Here is a 10,394-nt window from a genome sequence, read left to right as displayed (position 1 = left end):
AGTCGACATTTGTCACAGAATTTTGATACTGGGAACAAGTCATTCATTCGATACTGAATCAACTTGGGTATAAACCACTGTTACTATTATACGTGTTATCATCTGTATAAAGTGCAGTGTAAAGCATATCTGAGGTCAATGAACTGATTCGCATATCTTATTTTGATAAAGACCCTCAAACGTCACGAGTCAGGGTTAAGCTTTTTCTGCAACATCGATCAGACCGACATGCAAATCTAGTTCCCATTTGGATAAAGTGAGGTTAACTGGCGACCTTCAAATTATCTGAAAATTCGAGTTTACAAGTCCCCATGCTTTGTATGATGTAGTTCAATTTTCCTGATTAAAATTCCAACCACTCAAAGACACTGTAATTTTCGTGTATCATTTAAATGGAGGTTGTGAATTTTATAATACATTTTTGACATCTAGAGAGGCATTTCAATCTTCAAACACGCTCTTATCAGACACAATAAAGAACTATGATCTTTGCAAGTAGCCAGTCTTTAGGAAAAATAGTTAAACTGCAGAGTTTGAGGTAAAATATTCAAAATTCTTAAAATAGCCACAAACTTCACTATTTGACTATTTGTCTCGAAAACATTCCTTTAACAGTGCCCAGATGTGTTCATAGTATCTAATATGGGCATTTTTAGTAATTGAAATGCCTTCCTTTCTTCCATAACTGTGCAATATAATTCACAGCTGCCATTTGCGTTTCAAGTTCAAAAGAGAATCAACGTTTATGATTTGATCAAGTAAAATCTGGTCAAACAAACGATCGCACTACCTGCTATAGACACCTGTGACCATAAAGGCATGGTCATTTTGTGCAATATGACTGATCCACATGAGCTTTATTTGTTCTCATGAAACATGCTTTTTATGTCTGATTTGTCGAAATTAACAGGTAGCTTAACAAATTAATGTCAAAATCAATACCTATGGATAGCCATGATACATATTAACATTTAGTCAAGTTACTTCTGTTTGATTGCAACAGAATAGTCATTTTTAATCTGGATAAATATCACTTGATTAACTGTTTACATGAACCTCAAAATGACCTCATATATTTTAGTTATATGCCCCACTGCACTAAATTAATAGCCGAACTTCCAATCTTTGAGTAATCCGAACATTCGAGTTAATATGCGCTCATGTTTGGTATAAAATTTGACATCAAGTTCGCAAAACTGAGCGACAACCTGTGCGACCCTTTAACACCACCATATATCTAATCGTGAGACTTGAGATATAAACAGATAAAAAAAACAGAGAACAAACAGGACAATGTCTACTATAATACTCACAGATAAACATTTTAAACACATAGAAAGTCGCTCTTAAGAAATCACAGCGTTGGAGCGTAAAACAGTAGAATGTTACGAGTACGCGGCAGACACTGAGATTTCAATCATTTAACTGTACACAACTTAGCATACGTCTCATTTAACTGTACACCACCTAACCATCCTACATCTCATTCAACTGTACACCACCTAACCACTCTACATCTCATTTAACTGTACACCACCTAACCACCCTACATCTCATTTAACTGTACACCACCTAACCACCCTACATCTCATTTAACTGTACACTACCTAACCACCCTACATCTCATTTAACTGTACACAACTTAGCATACATCTCATTTAACTGTACACTACCTAACCGCCGTAAATCTCATTAAACTGTACACCACCTAACCATCCTACATCTCATTTAACTGTACAATACCTAACCATCCTACATCTCGTTAAATTGTACACACCTAACCATCCTACATCTCATTGAACTGTACACCACCTAACCATCCTACATCTCATTTAACTGTACACCACCTAACCATCCTACACTCGTTTAATTGTACACCACCTAACCACCCTACATCTCATTTAACTGTACACCACCTAACCATCCTACATCTCATTTAACTGTACACCACCTAACCATCCTACATTTCATTTAACTGTACACCACCTAACCACTCTACATCTCATTTAACTGTACACCACCTAACCACCCTACATCTCATTTAACTGTACACCACCTAACCACCCTACATCTCATTTAACTGTACACTACCTAACCACCCTACATCTCATTTAACTGTACACAACTTAGCATACATCTCATTTAACTGTACACTACCTAACCGCCGTACATCTCATTAAACTGTACACCACCTAACCATCCTACATCTCATTTAACTGTACACTACCTAACCACCCACCATCTCATTGAACTGTACACCACCTAACCATCCTACATCTCATATAACTGTACACCACCTAACCATCCTACATCTCATTTAACTGTACACCACATAACCATCCTACATATCATTTAACTGTACACACCTAACCACCGTACATCTCATTTAACTGTACACCACCTAACCACCCTACATCTCATTTAACTGTACACCACCTAACCACCCTACATCTCATTTAACTGTACACTACCTAACCACCCTACATCTCATTTAACTGTACACAACTTAACAAACATCTTATTTAACTGTACACTACCTAACCGCCGTACATCTCATTAAACTGTACACCACCTAACCATCCTACATCTCATTTAACTGTACACCATCGAACCACCCTACATCTCATTTAACTGTACACCACCTAACCACACTACATCTCATTTAACTGTACACCACCTAACCACACTACATCTCATTTAACTGTACACCACCTAACCACCCTACATCTCATTTAACTGTACACCACCTAACCACCCTACATATTAAATTTTACACCACCTACCTATCCTACATATCATTTAATTGTAAATTCATGACTGAAGACTGGTTATTGCACTCGAAAACACTTAAGTAACAAATAATATACTAATATATAGGATACCTTCTTAAAATATATCATACAGTTTCAATATTTTATAAACATAGCATTGAACACAATATCAGATTGAAAGCTCATGAAGGGCTTGATATGTTTTCGGGGTATTTTATAAGATATCTAAGACGTTCATGAGAAGATAGCTCCTAGGTAAAATTTCAATGTGTGCTGCCTACTCACGACATTTACCTATACGACGTGGCAACACTGTGATTATATAAGAGTTAGCCACTGTTCTTATTGTAGACCTAAGTATCGCGATGTTAGCTATTCAAAGGGTCACATAGGCTGTCGGTCAGTATCCCGAACTTTATGTCAAACCTCATACCAAACATAGGGGTATATTAACTTTAATATTCGGATGACTCAAAGATTTGAAGACTTTAATTCTTCTATAGTGAGACATTTGGTGAGGATATGGTTATAATCGTTCATGTCGCTAAAAGATATGATCAATGTAATAAAATCATAATAGTGCAAAACTTACCTTGGATATAAGGCGTCTCGGCCCCATCTTGGACAGAACTTGTATATTTTCCGACAGCTTTGGATAAGCGTTGCACATACCTTCATCTTTAAGCATTCAATTAACTAGCTTACTGTGCCACTTTACCTCAGCATATACCTCGTGGTTCTTGTATTTTTCCCAGCATGCCCAGGTAGATAAAACGAAGTGTCATGTTAAGAGTCATAACCGATTATTTCAAATAGGACGTCCGGCCCTCCACCTAAAGATTCAATCTAGTTTTTGTCGATTTTTTATAGTGTATTGAGCTGGTCTAAAGACAGCAAATTATACTTGGAATTATAATTGTCTCAAGACCAGTCAGTTTCTTTATATATTCCAATATGCTGGGATTATGTGACTAGAACTTCATATCAATAGAATTGGTACATATGCTGTCTTGTATGCTGTGAAAGGATGGACATTGCCTCGTAACCTAAGTATATAGGTCACAAAAGGTCGACGATCAAATGTTCACTGTGGATTGATTTGCATTTGCACATCATTACTGTCATGCCCCGTTAGGGAATGGTATTTTGAAGATAACGAGCCATTCTGTTCACAGAAGAGAGTTGTGCACGTTAAGCTACAAAATCACCTATCTGAAAGAACAATCTGACTGAGACAAGTACCAAATCTGGCTCAGAAATAGTTAAAATTATCATTACAACATTTATCGAGCTGCTACATTATACATGAACAACTGTGAATACTTATCAAAGTTAAACTCTAGCATAAAATCGTGGTTCGCCGTGAATTTTTGCTCTTATTTAATCAGCAAAACAGCCCAATGTTTATCTTTATTGTCAGAAAGAATCCCTAATGACATCTGTTTTAAAGCAATTTGCTGTTTACGTCCAAAGCCTTATAATATTTACAAGGAAATGATTTTGTTAATGTTTCGGATTGGTCTCCAAAAATTCCAGCCAAAAATTGCACGGATTGGTCCAAAATAATGACCTTAATGGAAATTCCTTCATTGTTCAGAATATGAGTGGACATATTGAAATGAAAATAATGTCAAATAATAACAGTTGAGTTAGGAGTCGCCCAATTAACTAGCTTACTGTGCCACTTTACCTCAGCATATACCTCGTGGTTCTTGTATTTTTCCCAGCATGCCCAGGTAGATAAAACGAAGTGTCATGTTAAGAGTCATAACCGATTATTTCAAATAGGACGTCCGGCCCTCCACCTAAAGATTCAATCTAGTTTTTGTCGATTTTTTATAGTGTATTGAGCTGGTCTAAAGACAGCAAATTATACTTGGAATTATAATTGTCTCAAGACCAGTCAGTTTCTTTATATATTCCAATATGCTGGGATTATGTGACTAGAACTTCATATCAATAGAATTGGTACATATGCTGTCTTGTATGCTGTGAAAGGATGGACATTGCCTCGTAACCTAAGTATATAGGTCACAAAAGGTCGACGATCAAATGTTCACTGTGGATTGATTTGCATTTGCACATCATTACTGTCATGCCCCGTTAGGGAATGGTATTTTGAAGATAACGAGCCATTCTGTTCACAGAAGAGAGTTGTGCACGTTAAGCTACAAAATCACCTATCTGAAAGAACAATCTGACTGAGACAAGTACCAAATCTGGCTCAGAAATAGTTAAAATTATCATTACAACATTTATCGAGCTGCTACATTATACATGAACAACTGTGAATACTTATCAAAGTTAAACTCTAGCATAAAATCGTGGTTCGCCGTGAATTTTTGCTCTTATTTAATCAGCAAAACAGCCCAATGTTTATCTTTATTGTCAGAAAGAATCCCTAATGACATCTGTTTTAAAGCAATTTGCTGTTTACGTCCAAAGCCTTATAATATTTACAAGGAAATGATTTTGTTAATGTTTCGGATTGGTCTCCAAAAATTCCAGCCAAAAATTGCACGGATTGGTCCAAAATAATGACCTTAATGGAAATTCCTTCATTGTTCAGAATATGAGTGGACATATTGAAATGAAAATAATGTCAAATAATAACAGTTGAGTTAGGAGTCGCCCCCCCATTAATCTGCACGTATATAGTTGGGGTACACAATCTCGCACACTGTCGGTATGTATTTAGATAGATTTCTATCATATTCATTTCAAATCCATGAAGAATACTTTCCATTCTTAGTTGTACAAATTTTAAATATTTATTGGCATAAAAGTGTGTAAACGGATGTGCGCAAGCGTATCACTGCGCAGGGGAGCTGTTGTTAATTTGTGTTTATGTCTTGGTTTGAAGACGGCCGATAGTGTAATTTCGTACAACCATCTAACTTCCTTAAATTTATCGGTAAGAATATTTCCCCAACATTTTGTAGACAAACATCATCCTAAAATATTGTTATGCCCGATCCCACGCTTGACGGACGTAAGTCTGGCATTATTCTCCGTATAAACAAAAATGCTCAGCCCTCGGCCTCTTGTTATCAGGGAGTGTTTATTATACAAATAAACGCTAAGTTGCTTCTGTCATTTGATATGAGTGAAAACTGATTACAAATCTAGCTTCGATTTCCAAGTTTTACAGCTCGCCCAACTTTGCAAACGATTTACCGTTGTGCGTGAAAGAAACCGCTCCTGCTAAATGATGTTGTATAATGTTTTATCTATTTCTGAGTTTGACTTTGTATTTGTCTCAGTCTGATTGTTCCTAAAAATAAGTGATTTTGTATCTTAAAATGCACTACTAACTTCTGAGAGCATGATAGCCCGCCATCTTGAAAATATAATTTCCTAATAAGTACACGACAGTGATTTCAAGAAAACCATGATGCTCCCCATCAATACGTCGGCAAACAATTTATTTATGGTTACCTACTTACTGAAACAAAAACACTTGAAACAAGTGAAATACAACTTCATTGCAAATTATATTCTTTATTCTGGCCTCTATGGATAGAAAATGAAAAAAATAATCCTGTTGGATGATACAGACACTTCGGGCCTCTTGTTGTGAATGACCGTCTGTTTTACTATCAGTTTTAACAATTCAAGGGAAGTAAATCCCATATTTACAAATTCTTGTACTATCAGGCACGGTACCAAGGTATAGGCATAGGCCATACCTATCAATGCTATTTCGTGGTAGTGTGAAATTTGAATTATGAATTATTCCATATTTCAAGGGATTTTGTAATAAATCTATAATATTGTATTTATTTGCTCGATTTGTAATCTAACTGCTGAATGAAGTTATTATAAGTTATTATAGTGTACAGTGTGAGTCGTATTCACCTGATTGTAGTATGGACCTATCAGGTACATAAGAAATGATTGGTACCATCTAGCGCTGTAGGATGTAGGCCTTTTTTTCTTTTTTCTTTTTTTTTATATTCAGTCAGTATAGCTTAGGCCAGCTACGGGAGATGTTAATCTGAACAAGCGAGATAGAAGATATTAGAGCATTATCGATTTATTTTCATATTTTATAAGTGAATGTTTCAGTATTGGAATATGAGGTTAAAGTCAGACAGGTTAATTTCATGCAATTAACTTGTAATTGAAGTGAGTTTTGAGAATTATTTTCCTTCTTTTCGTTTTCCTTTCAAAGTACATAATCAAATTCTACAAGAACAATGTAGATTTCATTTGTTCCGTAATTGCGGATAAATTTGCAGTAAAGTGGCCATTTTGAATTTTATATCTACATTTCTTATAAAGTATTAAATCAACCTATCTCAAAGTAGGTCTCCCCTTAACCCTAGATGTGCATAGTCGGTTCGAGTCCCAATGTAATGAACCATCTTATCAGTGTGTTCCAATGTAATGAACCATCTTATCAGTGTGTTCCAATGTAATGAGCCATCTTATCAGTGTGTTCGCATGTGGGTTAATGTTGTATCCCATTCCGTTGCTCATTAGTGTATTCACGTAAAATATACATTGTTGTACATTGTTGCAACTTGTACATTCCGATGACGTCACATTATTTACAGATCCCGCGTTGTGTCTGCACTGCCTGACACGAAAACTTCATTCTGTGTTTTTTTAGTGTTTTTGTTAGTTTTCTTTTATTTCAATTGATCAGGTATGGTAAAACAACCTCAATCAATATGAGGTGTGGATGTAGTTTTAAGTAAAAACGGCATGCTGCGCAAAAGACTTCAACTTTCACTTTGTCAGTACATTCGTGATCGCGGCTTAGATCGGTTGTCATGGCAACGACGAGGACGGTGGTTTTACCACAGTGTCGAATCTACAGACTTGTTTGTACAACCGAAAACTTCTAACTATACCTTATATCTTTAGAAATCATATGTAAATAATTAATTGAATTAATTACGATCCATTGCATTCGTCTATCAACGTTTGTTCGTTTCTATATGCCGATTTCGATACTTAAAACACTGAAGAGTTCCAATATTGAAGCGTGAACATTAACACTTGCTCTATAAATCGCCCTAGAGCACCCGACTACCCAATATCAATACTTATTAAACAGACAAGAGCGTGAAGGTAATTGTACGAGAACAACGAAAAGTGCTGTACATTCTTACGAAAATGACAAGCATCATCAAAATTATTTTAAAAAGTAGTCAATTAATCGGCACTTCGTCAATTAATACCAGTTTATAACGCCGTTATGTAACTGTACGTGAATAAATAGAAGAATGTACAGCACTTTTCTTCGGTTTCTGAGTACGATGAACAAGTCTATCACGTTTGTTTGTACAAAATACGTTATTTGGGTGCTCTGGCCATATTTATCGACCAAGTGTTAATGTAGTCCTTCGTGCCGGTCACGTGACCACGCGACAACACGAGAACCGACGAAAACATCCCGATAAGGACGTTGGACACCTAACATTAAAATCTGGTCAAGGAAACAAACAGAACTGACGGGGAAATTATTAAATAATGCATTTATTTATAAAAAATAACGATTTTAGTTATTTTTAATTATATATGCAACATTAACCCACATGCATTCCAATGTAATGAACCACCTTATCAGTGTGTCCCAATGTTATGGACACAAGTGAGCAAGGCAAATCAAATTGTTGAGAATTTATTCATCTAGATAACAGGACATTCTATTTTAGGCCATTTGACCCAAAGGGTCAGGATGACCTATAGCCATCGTGTTCCGTCCGTAGTCGTCCGCCGTGCGCCGTGCGTAAGGCATTTTTTTCAAAACGCTACACCTCCTTAACCCTTGGGTGGATTACTTCCAAATTAGGTTTGAAGCATAATTGGGGGCGGGCAATAATATTTTATATAAATGAGGCTGGTCTGACCCCTGAGGCCCGAGTGGCGGGGCCCGAAAAAGGGAACTTTGGTGAATTCTTGCTTAAAGACCCTACTCCATCTTAACCCTTTGATGGATCACAACCAAATTTGGTGTGAAACATCATAGCGTGAGGACAATCATTATTATTATATTACCCCAGGGGCCGAAGGGGCGGGGCCCCAAAAGGGAATTTGGTGAAATTTTGCTTAAAAACCCTACTCCATCTTAACCTTTTTGTGGATTTCATCCAATTTTGGTGTGAAACATCATTGCGGGGGGGGGGGGCATTTTTATTTTGTATAAATGAAGCTGGTCCGACCCCAAGGGGCAGAGGGATGGGGCCCCAAAAAGGGAACTTTGGTGAATTTTTGCTTTAAAATCCTACTCCTCCTTAACCTTTGGGTGGATTATATCCAAATATATCATATTTCATATGAATGAGGCTTGTATAACCCCTAGGGACCGAGGGTCGGGGCCCATAAAGGGAACAATTTTGGTGATTGTGTACTATTTATTTATACTTCTGGTGTATTTATACTTCTCATATATTTATACTTCTGGTGTATTTATACTTCTCTTGTAGATATCTAGTTATACTTCTGGTGTATTTATACTTCTCATGTATTTATACTTCTCATATATTTATATATCTCATGTATTTATACTTTTCATGTATTTATACTTCTCATGTATTTATACTTCTGGTGTATTTATACTTCTCATGTATTTATACTTCTGGTGTATTTATACTTCTGGTGTATTTAGATTTCTCATCTATTTATACTTCTCGTGTATTTATACTTCTCGTGTATTTATACTTCTCATGTATTTATACTTCTCGTGTATTTATACTTCTCATGTATTTATACTTCTGGTGTATTTAGATTTCTCATGTATTTATACTTCTGGTGTATTTATACTTCTGGTGTATTTATACTTCTCGTGTATTTATACTTCTCGTGTATTTATACTTCTGGTGTATTTATATATCTCATATATTTATACATCTCATGTATTTATACTTCTCATGTATTTATACTTCTCATGTATTTATACTTCTCGTGTATTTATACTTCTCGTGTATTTATACTTCTCGTGTATTTATACTTCTCGTGTATTTATACTTCTCATGTATTTATACTCCTGGTGTATTTATACTTCTCGTGTATTTATACTTCTCATGTATTTATACTTCTCGTGTATTTATACTTCTCGTGTATTTATACTTCTCGTGTATTTATACTTCTCATATATTTATACTTCTGGTGTATTTATACTTCTCTTGTATTTATACCTCTGGTGTATTTATACTTCTGGTGTATTTATACTTCTGGTGTATTTATATATCTCATATATTTATATATCTCATGTATTTATACTTCTCATGTATTTATACTTCTGGTGTATTTATACTGTTCATGTATTTATACTTCTGGTGTATTTATACTTCTCATGTATTTATACTTCTGGTGTATTTATACTTCTCATGTATTTATACTTTTGGTGTATTTATACTTCTCATGTATTTAGATTTCTCATGTATTTATACTTCTGGTGTATTTATACTTCTCATGTATTTATATATCTCATGTATTTATACTTCTCGTGTATTTATACTTCTGGTGTATTTATACTTCTCATGTATTTATACTTCTGGTGTATTTAGATTTCTCATGTATTTATACTTCTGGTGTATTTATACTTCTCATGTATTTATACTTCTCATGTATTTATACTTCTCGTGTATTTATACTTCTGGTGTATTTATA

Source organism: Pecten maximus, chromosome 1 (genome assembly GCF_902652985.1).
Source record: "Pecten maximus chromosome 1, xPecMax1.1, whole genome shotgun sequence".
NCBI lineage: Eukaryota > Metazoa > Mollusca > Bivalvia > Pectinida > Pectinidae > Pecten > Pecten maximus.
This window is presented reverse-complemented; position numbering follows the sequence as displayed.